The sequence below is a fragment of the Clupea harengus genome, chromosome 15 (assembly GCF_900700415.2).
Source record: "Clupea harengus chromosome 15, Ch_v2.0.2, whole genome shotgun sequence".
Lineage (NCBI taxonomy): Eukaryota > Metazoa > Chordata > Actinopteri > Clupeiformes > Clupeidae > Clupea > Clupea harengus.
In genome coordinates this window covers 20,678,811-20,696,310 of record NC_045166.1, presented here as the reverse complement: position 1 = coordinate 20,696,310, position 17,500 = coordinate 20,678,811, and the positions used below count along the sequence as shown (strand labels likewise).

Sequence of the window (17,500 nt, the reverse complement as noted above, 5' to 3'; positions counted from 1 at the left end):
CTCTCTCTCTGTCTTTGAATACCTTATGCCAGTGGGTACAGAACTGTCTCGCTTTCACACACACACACACACACACACACACACACACACACACACACACACACACACACACACACACACACACACACACACACACACACACACACAGAGACACACAGAGTCCTTAGGAGATGTACTAGCGCCTGACACTAGCTCAGAGGTTTTAGCCTTCTTTGCTAGCATGGCCCAAAGAGGTTTGTTTATACTGCCTATGGGAAGGTAATGAACTGACCGTCAGAGTAACGTGGCACTGCCAAGCCCATCTTAATAAGCTTGGAGACCTTTTGCTATGCATTGTAGCCTGCATACCGTTCAATACTTGCAAATAGGCTACTTATCTGTTTACAAACGCGGTGAGATAAGTGGTGTTCTGGCGCTTGTCCTCTACATCGCCTCAGACTGTATTCAACCTCACAATGTCACAGTCGGTCAATGGTTAACGTGCACACCATCTATTGTTGGTAAGCTTATTTCCCCTCCCGGATAAATTCAGAAATATGTCACTGCAGATTACTGGGCCGCACTTGTATTAATAGTAAAACAAATATTCAAAGTAGATTTTCCGATTGTAATTTCTCAATCATTTATTACTGTGTAATGTCGCCTTCGATTAATATACACTTACAACAAATCTATAATTTTAAAGTTCCAACCACATCATAGTGAGATGACCGCATTTAAAAATAAATTCATTTTTGTTTCGATTCAGACAACTGACCCTTTTGATAATTCAATGCTTCTGATCTATTGAGTGTGGCTGTACAGTTGCCAGTCCAGCAGATACGGGCTGATAGAGATCACTATCAAAGAGTGAGACTGAGTGTGTGTGTGTGTGTGTGTGTGTGTGTCTGTGTGTGTGTGTGTCTGGGCTTCATTCTTTTTATATTATAACATCAAAGAGGTTGAGACATCAATTAGGCTACGCCACACGAGATAACAGTGCTGCATAACAAAATCCAATTGTGTTGAAGGAAAGCTGAGTGGGGCGTAATATGGGTGGTGAAAATATGGCTTACAATAAATCAGTCTACTTTTTAGACCTGGCTATTAATCCTTTTTAAGGGGAATACCAGTAATATTAGGAAACTACATAACCTTGTGCTTATAAACGAATGCGCTGTGGGTAACAGTCTGAAAATCCTTGCAGCAAGGGTTAACAAACAAACAAACAAACAAACGGACAGACAGACAGACAAACAAACAGTCTGGTGTGAAAGATCTAACAGCCTCAAAAAGCCTACTGCCCACCTGAAAGCTCTTTTATGGTTCTGTCGTTGCACAGACCACACCATATTTTCCTTCTGAACAAAAAAAATAAACCAAGAAAATGTGTAACCTATATTGAGAATTGTTGGTGTTTGTCATAAATGGATACGATTAGCATTAAGAAAGCTCAACATGCCGTGCTAATATTCGGATGCTAATGGTGCCTGAATCATTTCAATGGATTCTTGTCTCATTATCTGTTGCACATTTCAAGCTCGCTTAAAACAAGGCTGACTAATAGATTTAACAAAAGAAAAGAAAGACTTGATAAACACAGAACAACAGAGTAATGTGGACTATATGTTCTCCAGGCGAGGTGTTCCCATAGTGATGTGGACTATATGTTCTCCAGGCAAGATGTTCCCATAGTGATGTGGACTATATGTTCTCCAGGCGAGGTGTTCCCATAGTGATGTGGACTATATGTTCTCCAGGCAAGATGTTCCCATAGTGATGTGGACTATATGTTCTCCAGGCAAGATGTTCCCATAGTGATGTGGACTATGTGTTCTCCAGGCGAGGGATGAATGAATTGACACACACAAGACTGATAATGCTTGAGGGACAGTCAGATACAGAGTGATATATGGATGGATGGATGGATGGATAAAGATATCCAGAAACAGACTGAGATATGGTTGGATAGAGGGATGAACAGATAGACAAAGAGATTGTTATGGATATGGAGATATAGATATTGGATAGAGGGACTGTAAGGACAGACACAGAGAGATGGATGGATGGATGGATGGATGGATGGATGGATGGATGGGCAGAGTGAGATGTGAATGGATTAGAATGGATAGACGGTTAGACACAGAGAGTGGGATATACACGGTTGGATGGATGTTTGGATGGAGAGATGGAGGGATATATGAACACATAAAGAGTGATATATGCATGGCTGGACAGACAGACAGACAGACAGACAGACAGACAAACAGACAGTTGGGTTCTAGATGAATTAGTTGACAGACAGATGGCTAAAAGATCAGTGCAGACAAATGTTATACAAGTGAACAGTTAGGGAGGAAAAAAAAAAGATAAATATGATGAAATGTACAAGTAATATAAATAACATCCCTGTCACTGTCACTATAGCAGACAGCATCTGATCTCCGTGTGAGAGTGTGTGTGTGTGTGTGTGTGTGTGTGTGTGTGTGTGTGTGTGTGTGTGCTCGCGCGCACACATGTGTGAAGTAGGGATAGAGGGATAATGAAAGAGCTGTAGCACCTTTAAAAGTGATGGAGTGGAGTGCGAAACACACAGTGAGATGACAAGTTTGTGTGTGTGTGTATGTGTGTGTGTGTGTGTACATGGCATTAAAATAACCAGTAGTCTTATACATGCAGAGTCAAGGAAATGTACCATAACATTCTGTCTCTCTTTCTTTTTCATAGTTAGAGATGTAGAGATAACAAGGGTGTGTGTGTGAGTGTGTGTGTGTGAGTGTGTGTGTTCAGACATATACACACTGAAAAGCAGAGTGTGTTGTCAAAAGTACCAAATCTCTTGTCTGGTGTGAATAATTCAGTAATGTTAATAAAGTCGGATAGCACTTCAGCAGTGAATAATGTATTTGTTTACAGACACAAACACACACTGACAGCCACACACACAAACACACACACACACACGCGGGGTTGAGATGACATTTTCAAACTTCTGAAACATTAAACACAACTTCCCTTTTGTACGGAACACTCACTCCCACAGGGTATGGAACAATAAACACATCATCCCTCTCCCTCTCCCTCTCCCTCTCCCTCTCCCTCTCCCTCTCCCTCTCCCTCTCCCTCTCCCTCTCTCTCTCTCTCTCTCTCTCTCTCTCTCTTCCTCTCCTTCTCTCTCTCTCTTTCTCTGTGCCATCACTTTTCATGTCTATCTTTGTTACAGTTTACAGTCTCCCAGTGAAACCCTCTCCCTTCTTTTCAATACATTGATTTTCTACCACTTTTTTTCTTTTCTTCTTTTAATCTCTATTCCCTCCATCTTTCTTTCTTTTGTATCCCTTTCCCCTCAGCAGGGCCGTCAATCTTGCTCTCTATCATCTTCCTCGACATTCTTCATTCAGACGTTTTACCCTCTCGTTTACATTCTTCTATTTCTTAATATTCTCCCACGCCCTCTCTCTCTCTCGCCTCCACTTTCTTTTTCTCCCTCTCTCTCTCCCCTTCTCTCCCCCTCTCTCTCTCCCCTTCTCTCTCTCTCTCCATCTCTCTCCCTCCCGCCCTTTCTCTCTCTCTATCTCTCTCTTTTTTAGATAAAAGTCCTCATGTGCTCAAGGGAGAGGAGATTATCTCTGCTTATTCTCTCTTACAAACGTACACACACACACACAGAGACATACACACTCACACACACACTGGTATGCACGCACCCACACACACACAAACACACAAATCAGATCTAAGGTCAGCCGCAGGTCCTGCCGCTCTTAATGAAGCCTCCTTGAGCGCCACTGCTTATCTTTACCCAGGTCAGTTTTGGTCCCCTGATGAGCGATGAGAGACTCTATTCTGGAAGACGCTCGGCTTATCAGGCCCGTAGTCAATGAAAGAGAGAGAGAGCAAGAGAGAGAGCAAGAGAGAGAGCAAGAGAGAGAGAGAGAGAGAGAGGGACAGAGAAGGGAGGGAGAGGGGGGGTGGAGGGGGAGAGAGTGAAAAGCGAGGGAGAGGGGCGGTGGGGAGAGAGAGATAAAGAGAGAGAGAGAGAGAGAGAGAGGGAGAGAGAGAGAGAGCGAGGGAGAGGGCCGGGGTTAAGTGGACCCACTTTAGAGGAGCTCGGCTCGACTCACGGTGGATCGCAGGGCCCGGCCCTCTCTGTGGGAAGAATCACGGCTTAAGATTAATGGTGCTGCTCTTGCAGGAGTGTGTGTGTGGTGTGTGTAATGCGCGAGTGTGTGATGCTTGGGGATTGTGTAGTGCCACTAAGCTACACTGTTAAAAGGGAATCTGAAATACCAGTACAATACGGTTAACAGTTTGGGTCACGCTTACAATGCATTACATTGCCCTTGTCCCCTGTTACAGTATGACTATCCTACTGAGTACAGTGTCATAGAGTGTGTACTAGAGCAAGAGCAACACTTTTAGGACTAGATTTAGGATTAAGGTTAGGTTTTAGGGTTGGGTTAACAGGACAGCTGTTACAGTCATAGATTTATAGCGAAAAACATCTACGTATATGGTATTATTGTGTATGAAGGACTCCGGTATGGAGGCGACGTGTTTTTCCACCCTCACTCCAACAATCCAGATATCCAGTGGGTCAGACCGTTAACATTTCTTTTTATGCTGCTGAACTCCCACTTCAGACCTGACTGGGAGTCAGCTTAATTAGAGCAGCCCTGCTCTGGAGAGTGCAGCCGATCTGGGTCGAGCAGTTCAAAGTCACAGCTCCAATCTGACCTGGGGCCTGCCAGTGTAAAACTGCCCCAGATGGAGAAGGACTCTGCATATGATCTGTATGTGGCTGGAATGGCAATAATAAATTAAGCTCAACTTCGCTGAAGTTTCACCCCAGCACGCCTGTGCTTTAAGTCATATCCAACCCAGAAGACTTCCAGACCACTTTAAGGACCTTCTACATTAGTTAGTCCTGATAGCACACATTGCTAAACCTTATGTGACTGTAGGGGACCATCCATATGAAGTGTGACCTTGTTAAAGGTCGGGATAGCTGTCGCAGTTTAGAGCAAGATGTTATACTCATAGGAGGACTCAGGAGGTAGAAGATGTTTAAGGAGATGGGCATTTTATTAAACCCAAATAAGGCCAAAGGCAGTAAAACAAATAGCAATAATACATATAAAGCAAAACGTTACGCTAAGGAAAATAAATGGGCATCATAGCCCCAAAGAATTAAGCAATAGTCGACTATACATAAAAAGGACTAAAGTATCCAGTCCATGTGAGAGCTCCAAGACTTACGTCTTATTAAACGGTGGCTCTCCCGAAACAAAACAAAGGCAAGTTTAAATAGCCTAGACACTATCCCCTCATTGGCTCATGCCAATCACTAATTGCAGCTGTGTCATAGACAGGCTCAACACCTTTGGCTCACAGCAGCCATATTTAAACATTCAGCTCAAGCAGCCACAAAATATAGTCCCATACAGCTGGGAAAATGGACTAAGCCATACATGATAACAGGCTAAATGACGGCATAGCCGACATATTATAAATCAGCCAAATATTATTTAAAAACTATTCAAGTTAACTCCTGGTTAACCCGGAAGTTATTGCGCATTTTCACAAACAAATAAACAGACGCAAGACGAGACACTAACAACGGTAAGACAGACAATGCAAGGTGATATTGCGATGTAGTTTGCTAAACTAAATAACGGAACATTTGTGACAAGACATTAAAATTGCGTGATTCTTCTAACCAAAGTGGAGTGGTTAATGAACATATAAACTGTAAACGTACACGAACATAGAAGAAGCAACACACACCCCAAAACACCTACACCCAGTCCAGTAAGGCAGCAGCCTACAGGCTGCAGTGGCGGGTCACACAGGTGCCCCGTCACAGACCTTTAAAGCACAGATTATCTACAGATGCTCCGATCTGTTGAAACTCCGTTAACTACAATTTATAGTTAAGGTTACATTACCATAACACTTTTACAAGTCCCGAAACAAATTTACAAATGACATTAACCGGAAAGGGAATGTACCAACTCCGTGATTGACATGGAAGTGATCATAGACATATATACGTATATATGTCTATATGTCTATGGAAGTGATAACGAAAGCGCTCAACTTTAGTTGATGGAGTTCATGGTGACCCAAGATTGACAGCGAGAGTGGTGTTTTGCCCGTTTTGTGGCAACCATATGAGCCGATTAACGCGATTTTGTTTTTCGTGAGGTCTTTAGAGTTTTTAAATGGAGCAGACCAGACTGAAGGACCAGATATCCCGCAGCAGTGCATACAATATTTTAATGAGGGACACTCGTACGCTGTAATCGTGGACATGATGTCATGTTTACACGGTGTATACATCAGCTTGAGGTCTCTGAAAAGACTTTATTTTTTTGAGCATTGGCACCCTCGAGGATTGAGCTCCCGGAGCAAATTCGTTACATGATCTCTTTTCACTCGCAGATTGTACTTTTCTTTGAGCACCTGCCACATCATGCGGTAACCAAACAGCTGTCTAGGTCCACGAAGTTCCAGTCGTATTGCCCTAATTATGACGTTTGTAGAGGAGAAATCCTTTCTGCGATATAACCGGGCATCATTCAGTTTGCTTTTTCACCATGAACTCCATCCATCAACTCAAGTTGAGCACTTCCGTTATCACTTCCACGTCAATCACGGAGTTGGTACATTCCCTTTCCGGTTAATGTCATTTGTAAATTAGTTTCGCCACTTGTAGATTTGTTTCGGGACTTGTAAAAGTGTTTTGCGTCTTGTTAATTTGTTTTCTGAAATGTAAATTTGTTTTCTGAAATGTAAATTTGTTTCGGGACTTGTAAATGTGTTATGGTAATGTAATTTTGTTTTATGATATGTAAAAATGTTTTCCAAAATGTAAATTTGTCTCAAGCTTTGTAAAAGTGTTTCAGATTTTGTAATGTTGGTTTGCACCTCTCGGCCACCGTAGTAAAGTCTCTGTAGGCGGACTATCCAAATAAAGTGCTACCCACGAAAAAAAAAAAAAAAACCTCCAGTGTCACAGCCCTGGCTCTGTAATTGTTAACAAAAACAAAGTGCAGTGCCATACGCTATTACAGCCAATCACACGTTGCTTTAGGAGCACGGAGGGAAGGAGTGTTGTTGGGATTGGCTGTTGAGCTCAAACAACGGCAACTTTTCAGCAGAATCGTGGCCGGCTCCTTTAAGTCATACCCAGCCCCTCAAAAAACGTACAGGCTGTTTTTTGTTTTGTTTCTGCCTTTGTCCTGCAAGTCCGCATAAACACACCTATATAAGTTTAAACACTTCTAGAACTTTCTGTACGGAGCGATCTTGAATGAATAGATGAATAAAACTATCCAAACATAGGTAGGATGGGTAGGATGCCATTGGAGCGGTTGAGGTCTGTGTGACGGGGCACCTGTGTGACCCGCCACTGCAGCCTGCTGCTTTAGTGGACTGGGTGCAGGTGTTTTGTGTGTGTGTTTTGTACGTTCAATGTTTGTATCCATGTGCAGTTTATGTTATGGCTGATTTATTATGTGTCGGGTATGCCGTCACCGAGCCGTGATTACTACGTTGGTGTAGTTTGGTTTTCCCAGCTGTTTGGGACATCATGTTTAGGTATGGCTGCGGTGAGCCACAGGTGTTGGTGCCTTGCTGATGACACACCTGAAATTAATGATTGGTATGAGCCAATTGAAGGTGCTTGTCAAGGCTACTTAAACTTACCTTTTTCATTTGCTCGAGAGAGTTGCCGTGTTTAATAGGACATACGTCTTACGAGCTCTCTCATGGACTAGCTAATGTGGTCCTTTTAATTATTTAGTCGACTAATTTGCGTATTTGTTTGTGGCTATAATGCCCGTGTATTTGTCTTTTTGAAAAGTTTAATTTATATTCATTTGTTATTGTCATTGTTTTTACTGCCTTATGGGCCTTATTTGGGTAAAATAAAGCCCATCTTTATGACCATCTTCTACCTCCTGAGTCCTCTTTGAGATAACATCTAGCTCTAACCGCGAAAGCTATCCCGACCTTTAACAGTCTGCCTAGACATAAGGCTGGGCTAGCCTGGGGGCAGAAGTTGCGAGTGTGTAAACCAATGAAGAGACCACCTGACTGACATAAATCAGTGTAATTTCATACACACACACACACACACACACACACACACACACACACACACACACACACACACACACACACACACACACACACACTTGTGCTTGATGGCACTCGTGCTCAGGATGGGGCCTGCCAACAGTGTGGCACATCTGCAGCTGCACTTCATTGACTTTGTAATCATGTGGTTGGTTTTCTCTCCACTTCCAGAGCTTTCCAGCAATTTCAGAGGTACATTTATGATTCAGCATTGCAGTAGTGTTTTTCAAATTCACTAGATTAGTCACACACACGCACACACACACACACACCCTCTCTCACCTGAACACTTAAGCTAGCTGAATGCCACACTCAGTGGCTTTTTCAGACACTCTCCATTTCCCTCAAAGATTCAACACACACACACACACACACACACACACACACACACACACACACACACACACACACACACACACACACACACACACACACACACACACACACACACACACACACACACACACACACACACACACACACACACACTGGCCTTCTATGCTTTCACTACTAGAGCGAGAGAGATGGTTCAGCTCCACAGGCACTGCCTGATCAGGAAACCCTTTTTTATATATGACCGGATGAACATCTATACATCCACTTTACTGTATTATTACTGCACATGTGCCAATACTACGAACACACACACACAGTATTTATATATAACTTTTAAATGCCTGTAGTCAATATGATCTCCGATGCTCTCTGTCCCAAGACTTCTAATTTATTCAGTTACTTCTAACCTACTTTTAAGATATTGCTTTATAACACCGCTTCTGATCTGGAATCAGTCCTTGAAGTCTTGGTGTGTAAATGGCCTTCGCTTTGAAACACCACATGCATACAGATTGAGAATCAGTCCTTAAAGTGTTGATGAAGTTAGTTAAAGTGTGTATAAATGGCCTTACTTGCGAGACTGCTTTGAGCTGATCCAGGACCTGTGAGAGCAGCTGTTCATCCTGACTCTCAGCCATCAGCTTCAGGGCGGGCAGCAACAAGGACTGATCCAGGAGCAGGCAGGACACCTGGCCAATACACTAGAGAGGGAAAGAGAGAGAGAGAGAGAGAGAGAGACAGAGACAGAGAGAGAGAGAGAGAGAGAGAGAGAGAGAGACAGAGAGAGAGAGAGAGAGAGAGAGAAAGAAAGACAGAGAGAGACAGAGACAGAGAGACAGAGACAGAGAGAGACAGAGAGACAGAGAGAGACAGAGAGACAGAGAGAGAAAAAGAGACAGAGAGAGAGAGAGAGAGAGAGAGAGAGAGGGGAAGAGATGAGAAATGATAAAGAAAGCAAGAAAAAAAGAATGGCAGAAAGCAAAACTTAAAAATCACGCCCCCACAACCCCTTTAAGTCTTTTCTGGAAGTGTTTCTGCATTTCTGCAAGAACATACCAAGTGAGATTGCTCAACAGCAGCAGATTATCGCTAATCGATCGCACATGACAGATTACACAGCCCCCAACACATGAGCGTACAGCACACAGTAGGCTTTATGATTAACACAACTGTTTTCCAAATGAGCTGACAGTCTTCATTTGTCGTGTGCAATAAGCTACATAACTTACCCAGATCTTTTCATTTATTAAGTTCAAGGTCTAATATGTTAAAACACTAAAGTGTTAACAAATCCATCCTCCAACTCCATTCTGTGTAAACAATGTCAAAGATACTTAGATAACTTGCTTTATTACACGGCTCTTCAGAATGTTCCAAAAAGTACCGTTGATTTGAATGGGCCATCCCAACGTTTGCCGGTGAATATTTCCTGATATTCACCGCTGCGAAAAGATATTGACCGCTGTCATTGGCAATGGGTTTTGTGCTTCTAATTCACATCTTTCATATCATTCCGCAAGTAGTCCGGTCATTTAACTTAACAGACTCATTGTAATTTGAAGTCAGCACACTGCAAAAACTGCTTTTCTTACCTAGGCTTATTATTCTTATATTAAGATGAAAAAATCTAGTTGGTCTTGTTTTTAGCAAAATTGGACTTACCTAGTGTTGTCTTGATAAGGTTATTTTTACCTATGTGAAGCAAATATTACTTGCGCTGCCTTGATAAGCACATTTGAACTTAATTTGAGTTCTTTAACACTAGATATGAGCACTTTATCTTAAAAGAATCCACTTCAAGTGTGGTAGTCTTATTTTAAGCAATAGTGTCAAGTTGAAAACGTTTAATTTCAAGCATAAATTCACTTGTTATTTTCTTATTGCATTAAAGGTCATAATTCAAGTTATTTTTTAACTAGATATGAGTTTTAACAACCACTTAATTTGCACCACGTAGTAAAGTGACCTAAATCACTTAAAAAAACACAGTCAAATATACTTGCGATACTTGTGGATTACCACTGATCACAAAATGCTCAGTCAGAAATGTTGTCATAAACCACAAGTTTTCCTCAAACTCGGTGGCAGGATCGAATTCACTCGAACGCACCCAACACATCTCAAACGTCGCTTGAGCTGCATGCCAGTGATGTGAACTGAAGCAAGTACAAGAGCTGTGCCTTTCGACTTAAAAAGCTAAAGGTAAGTTAACATAATTTAACCTCTACCTACTTTGGTAATTCGTCAGCAATATTGAAAACAAAAATGTTTGTAAAAGACCAAGACTTCTGGTTGAAGTTATTAACTTGTTAGCAAACAAAGCTAGCACACTTGACGTCAGCTAAGACAGCTAACCTAGCACAATAATTAAATTGAAGCAATGTCGACTGACCTAACGTCTCTCATATGTTTTAAACTAGTGCCAGGTAATACAATGTCAGAAAGTGTCCCTAGTAGTCTTGTCTGTAAAAAGTAAGCAAGTTCAGAGGATTAATTTAGTGTGAATGTTGGTGATATAATAGCTAGTAGCTGCAGTTAGCTCTTAGCTAACTAGCTACTCTATAGGTTAAGGATCCCCCACCCTGAGTGAAGCTTCGACTTGAAGTTGAAGATTTTTTTTCTTTCTGAAAGAGTAACAACCCTTTTCTCTAAATTACAGATGGAGCAATTGGACAAGACAACACAGTCACTTCTGGAAGGTAAGTCTATGATAGTACATATGATATAAGATGGTTAGATAAAGCCAAAGATTGTGGCTAGACTGGCTATGCATGGTTTCCCTAGAAGTGAATAGTTAGTTAGCTGACTGGCATGGAGTGGCAGTAAGAAATGTAATAACAAAAATAGTATAGTAGTAAATAAAAACTTAAAGCTGTGTAAGGGATAATGTACAGTGAGGTGGTCATTATCGCGGCATAGCCGATATGCTACTATCCTTGAATCTCAGCAAACTGGTGGTTGTCACTGGAGGGTTCTAACACCACTACATTTGTCATTTGTACAAGTGACCCATTACATTGACTTGCCGCTTACTCAGTGCTCTTATGTATCCATAGTTTCAGGGACATCATAAATATTGCAGATGAACTCTTATCACTTTGTTCGCAGCTGCACAGGCCATTGCCTTGTTGGAGGCGCTCCCAAAAAATGTTCCCTTCCCCAACCGCCCCTCCAAGAAAACTCAAGTCGGCAAGTGAGGCACTGTACCATGTCCTTGAGGTGTGTTTTAGAGTCAGTGTTTTTTCAGCCATCTGAGGACCCCAATGTCTTCTTGCGTAACTGATGACCTTGCCAAGGGACGTGCTTCTGGAATCTCTCATGATACTGATGGGATGCTACTATGTGTTCCAGTTGACCTAGTCCAAGTGTATTGCTAGGCTATTGTCCATAATACAAACTTTTCTTCACGAGAGTGACAAGACGACAACATATAAAAAGGTGCTTGCTGACTGTCAAGTATTCATCCAAACCTAGTCTGTCTCTCCCTCTCTCTTTGTCAACCTCTCTCTGTATGTCACTCTTCTGTATGTCACTCCCCCCCCCCCCCCCCCCCCCCAACTCTTTCTCTATATGTCTGGAGGTCAGGACAGCACACAGTAACACAACGTCCAATGTATTTCCAGCTACATTTGTCAATGATTTGTTGACTGCTTGATGAATTCTGACTGTTTGATGTGTTGCTGTATTGTCATCGTTTATGTAGATGTCAATGTACCTTATGTCTGACAGTTTACTTAAATCATTATGTGTAATATGTAATTAAGTACATTTAAGCATTCTGATCCTTAATATTGTTCACTACTCTCAAATGGCTGTTATTGGTATTCTTCATTAACAGGCTAATAAAACAGTGATACATAATGTGTTGTGTCACGTTTCCTGATTTTAAGAGCTTGTGGTCTGATTTTAAGTTACTTAATGCTTAAGAAGTACTCCAGGTTTGAGTGATGACAGAATTCTTTGGAAGTTACTAGATGACTTAAAATCAGTGTTGTCAGTCTAAATTTCACTCTTATTTTAAGATTTTGTGGTCTTATGTAAAAGCCTGAATTATCTCTTATTTCAAGTACTAATGCCTCAGAAGTTCACTAGATTTGAGTGACATCAGGCTTATTTTGAGGTAACTACATGGTTTGAAATGAGTGGAATTAGTCTTATTTCAGGACATTCTGTGCTTGAATTGTCTCTTATTTCAAGTACTAATGCCTCAGAAGTTCACTAGATTTGAGTGACATCAGGCTTATTTTGAGGTAACTACATGGTTTGAAATGAGTGGAATTAGTCTTATTTCAAGACATTCTGTGCTTTTGGAGTAATTGTGCAGCCTGTCTTATTTTAAGAAATCTTAACAAGGCAAATTTGCTTAACGCACTGGTAGCCAAATTTGCTTGTTTTAAGCAAGATTATGCTTAAATATGTAATAATTTGTCTTAAATCTAGAGGGGCATTTTTTGCAGTGCAAGTAATGGGTTGCTACGCAACACCTGAAACTTAAAAGTTCTATTTGCTTGAAGAACTATTTATTTCTTAGCGGAAATCACGAAACGGCAACTAAATCATTAAAAATAGGTATTTTGGAGGAATGTCTTCTATCGTTTTTGGCAAGTAACCGTATAATGACCGTCGGTCATTATCCAAAAATAAATCCCGACGGGGCGAACAGCACCCCGACACGCAGCGGAGGGCTGTTGTTTCGTACTGAAAGGATTTATTTTTGGATAATGACCTCCGGACAATACATTATCCCTTACTTGAAATCCTCAAAGTCAATGTCCCTGTGTCTGCTGGTACAATGAGTGTAAGTGAGGGTACACACAAATCTGAACATTTTATTGGATGTAGCAGATTTGTCCAATAATACATTGAACAACTAAAGAATGAATGATGGTTTATGGAAGTGATTTACCCCATGTAAGTGAATGGGAATAAATCAAAAAGAGCCACAGTGTGAGATTCATTGTTCTTGTTATTCCACTTTCATAGCCCATCCTGCACGGACAGAGGGAGAGAGAGAAACAGCTACTGTGGTCAGATATGAATTGTGCATTCCTGTGTAAACGGTAGAGGAAGACTACATGAGTTACTCTCACACACACTCTGGCCATGGCTGTGTTTCCTGTGTGTGTGCTGGTGGTGTGGCCATTAGGTGCACACTGTCATTTAAAAGCACTACCGCTCCACCTCTCCCGGCAGATGCCTGTTTAGGGCCGTCTGTCGTGTGCCATTTTTCTGAGAAGGCTTGTTGCGTTAGCGCCGTGTTTTCCGGGAACTTTCTGGAAAGCTGTGGTGGCTCTTCATTGTGTTGGTTAAATAAAATAACTTTTGATTCAAAACTAGTGGTGTAACACACACACACACACACACACACACACACACACACGGCACGCACACACACTTACCTGAGAGGGGAGAGTGTGTTTGGTGGGGTAGAGGGTGCGGCACATGGTCAACACCTCGCCTCCTACGTTGCTGACCTTTGACCCGGAGGAGGAGTGGGTGAGTAGAGAAGAGGTCAGACTCACCCAGGGATTATGCTCAGGGTCTGACCTAAAACACACACACACACACAATTGGGGTTATTAAATGTATTTGTCGAACAACCATTATTTGTGTGTTTGGGTATGTGTGTGTGTGTGTGTGTGTGTGTGTATGTGTGTGTGTGTGTGTAGGCGCCCTGCTCTCATAACCCCTGTTTGAAATGGCTCCAGTGAGTTCAGAGGGGGCACTGAATAGGAGAATAACAACCACCTGCCATAACGTTAAAACAGCTGACCAACGCACCATTATCTCTCTCTCTCTCTCACACTCACACTCACACACACACACACACACACACACACACACACACACACACACACACACACACACACAGTCCTTATGTTCTTATATGAAGAGACTAAGTTCTGAGCGCGCACACATACACACACATACACACACACACACACACACACACACACACACACCCTCCTGGGTGATTTCTCCTGCTGCCACGGCCATGATGAGCCCCAAAACACAAACATCATCTACCAATCACATCTAATGAAGCTATCAGCCAATCACAAGTCATTACCGCAACCATTCGCACGTCATTAGTGGATGAGGACATCACAACCAATCTCCATCAAGCATGTCATGCCAGAGAGAACAGGTGGACACACACACACACAGCTCCTGAACAGCTAAACATTCACATTGAGTGACATGACATTTCTGTCTAAAGTGCAGGCTATATGGGAAGGACTTTGAAGTAAAGTTTGCCATAGCCAGCAGCGTTCCCTGGACTGCCTCTTACACACACACACAAAATTACACAGAAAGACACACACACACACAAAATTACACTTTGGCTTTGACTGAAGCTTCCGTGTGTGTGTTTATAGTTTTGCTAAGCACACTGCCAACGTTTCAGCCATATTCTCTGCCTCTCTGAAATGCTTTGCTTTAGTCCAGTTAAAAAACATTTCAGATGAAGTTAGTAATGTCTAGTAAAAGCAGTGAATTTGGCTGCAGGGATACATACTGATTAAGGACGTACACACACACACACACACACACACACACACACACACAGAAACATGACACAAATAAGCCATGACTGTTCTTCATCTTTTTATAAGCCATCCTGTCCAAATGTCAACCAGATTAGTCACACATGCAGATGTGCACACAAACACACTAACGCACCCACCAGACACACACCCAACAGACACAGAAACACAAACACACACACACCAGACACACACCCATCAGACACAGAAACAGAAACACAAACACACACCCACCAGACACACATCCCATCAGACACAGAAACACAAACACACACCCATCAGACACACACCCACCAGACACACACCCACCAGACACACACCCATCAGACACAGAAACCGAAACACAAACACACACCCACCAGACACACACCCATCAGACACAGAAACACAAACACACACCCATCAGACACAGAAACACAAACACATTAATTTCTTTTGCAGCTGAATAATAGAGATTTCCGCTATACATCTCCCTCACAAGCACGTATGCACACACACATACACATACACACACACAAAACAAACAAGCGCACACGCGCACACATACACGCACACATACACGCACACACACAAAACCTTCAGCAGCGCTGTGCGATTAAACTAATTGCTGCTTAATGGCACTTCAGTTAGGAAATGTACTCTGCCCTCAGCCTTTTAGGTCACTCACACACACACACACACACACACACACACACACACACACACACACACACACACACACACACACACACACACACACACACACACACACAAGCAAAGCTTCAAACAAACAGCACATAAAGAGATGATCCTAGAGACACTTTTTGAGACTAATCTCCCAACAACTTGAACTGTGAAGAAATTATAGATGACAAGGCTTCCCTAATATAACCTTAGTGTGTGTGGGCGTGTGCGTATGTCCATGCGTGCGTACGTCCCTAAAAGACGGCATAACACCAACGCCACACCAAAACTGATTATCCGTGTGGAATAGCTGACTGGTTTGATTTCAGTACAGGAACTGAAAATGTCTGTGAACCCTTAGCTAATGAGCTTCTTTCTATAGACACATGGTCTAACAGACACACACACACACACACACACACACACACACACACACACACACACACACACACACAGCCGTATGCTACCATTACAAGCTCCTTTCAGGAATTGAACTCAGGTCGACCACCATCACCCAGATACAGTATGTACATATATACATAAATACATACATCCATATGATCTTTACTTTTAGTCAGTGTTTATCCAAAGTGACTTTAAGTATTGCGTCGATGTACATTTTCATCTGTGACTATCAACTCAATGGCCTTGGTGTTCTTAGTTCCTGGTGAACTACATGAACACTGGAACTATACTGTGTCCTACATGCAGTGAAATATCACACCTCTCATGAACTACATGAACACTGGAACTATACTATGTCCTACATGCAGTGAAATATCACACCTCTCATGAACTACAGTGAACCCTGGAACTATACTGTGTCCTACATGCAAATACCACACATCTCATTCCTTGTACCTTCACCAGTCTGAAAGAATATAAAAAAAAAACCCACTTAAAAACTGAAAAATAAATATATATAGCGAGAGATAAACTGTTGTCTCACATGTTGTCCCCGGTTACGGGAGGCCACGCCAGGAGGAGGAGCATGAGGTGCTGAAATTCCACCCACTGGTTGCTGGAGGAGAGCAGGTCCCGAAAGAGAGAGAGACGAGTTTGTTCATCTGCTATGTCCTTCATCTCCACCTGAGAGACAGACACAGACATATTACACACACACAGACACACACACACAGACACACAGACACACACACACACACACACACACACACACACACACACACACAGACAGACAGAGAGAGACGAGAGACGAGTTTGTTCATCTGGTATGTCTTTCATCTCCACCTGACAGATACACATTATTCTTAGTATATTAGTATATAAATTATATATATAAATATATGTATAGTACAGAAATTAGTATACGAACACAACATATTTGGCAACACTGTATAATATATAGTCAGGTTAATGTAGCAATTTTTGAGAAGGAGAGAGAGAGCGAGAGTGAGAGAAAGAAAGAGAGAAAGAAAGAAAGAGAGGGATAGGTAGATAGATAGATAGATAGACTGACAGACAGACAGACAGACAGACAGACAGACAGACAGACAGAAATGTTTCATGTAACCTGGGAGAGAGGAAACAAATAAACAAATGACACTGGTAGAGACCACAGAAGAAAGGCATTTGATTGTGGAGCTCTGAGATGGAGCATATAATAATAAAACAGTGATTGCAATGAGCAAACACAGCCGCACACACACACACACACACACACACACACACACACATACACACACAGAGACATACACACACAGAGACATACACACACAGAGACATACACACACAGACACGCACACACACATGCACACACACACTATCCTGAGGCTGAATAGAGGCAATCAAAAGGAAAGGAAATGGCATAACAT

At 42.1% G+C, this 17,500-nt stretch overlaps 1 long non-coding RNA gene and 1 pseudogene across 1 annotated transcript; one reads left to right on the top strand and one right to left on the bottom strand.

Annotated features, from left to right (window-relative positions):
- The window catches only part of LOC116223687, a 94,404-nt pseudogene that overhangs the window by 9,608 nt on the left and 67,296 nt on the right, over positions 1 to 17,500 (bottom strand).
- LOC122133523 lies at positions 9,960 to 11,599 on the top strand. Its single transcript, XR_006152831.1, has 3 exons — positions 9,960 to 10,659; positions 11,117 to 11,156; positions 11,566 to 11,599. It is a non-coding gene; the product is annotated as an uncharacterized LOC122133523 (long non-coding RNA).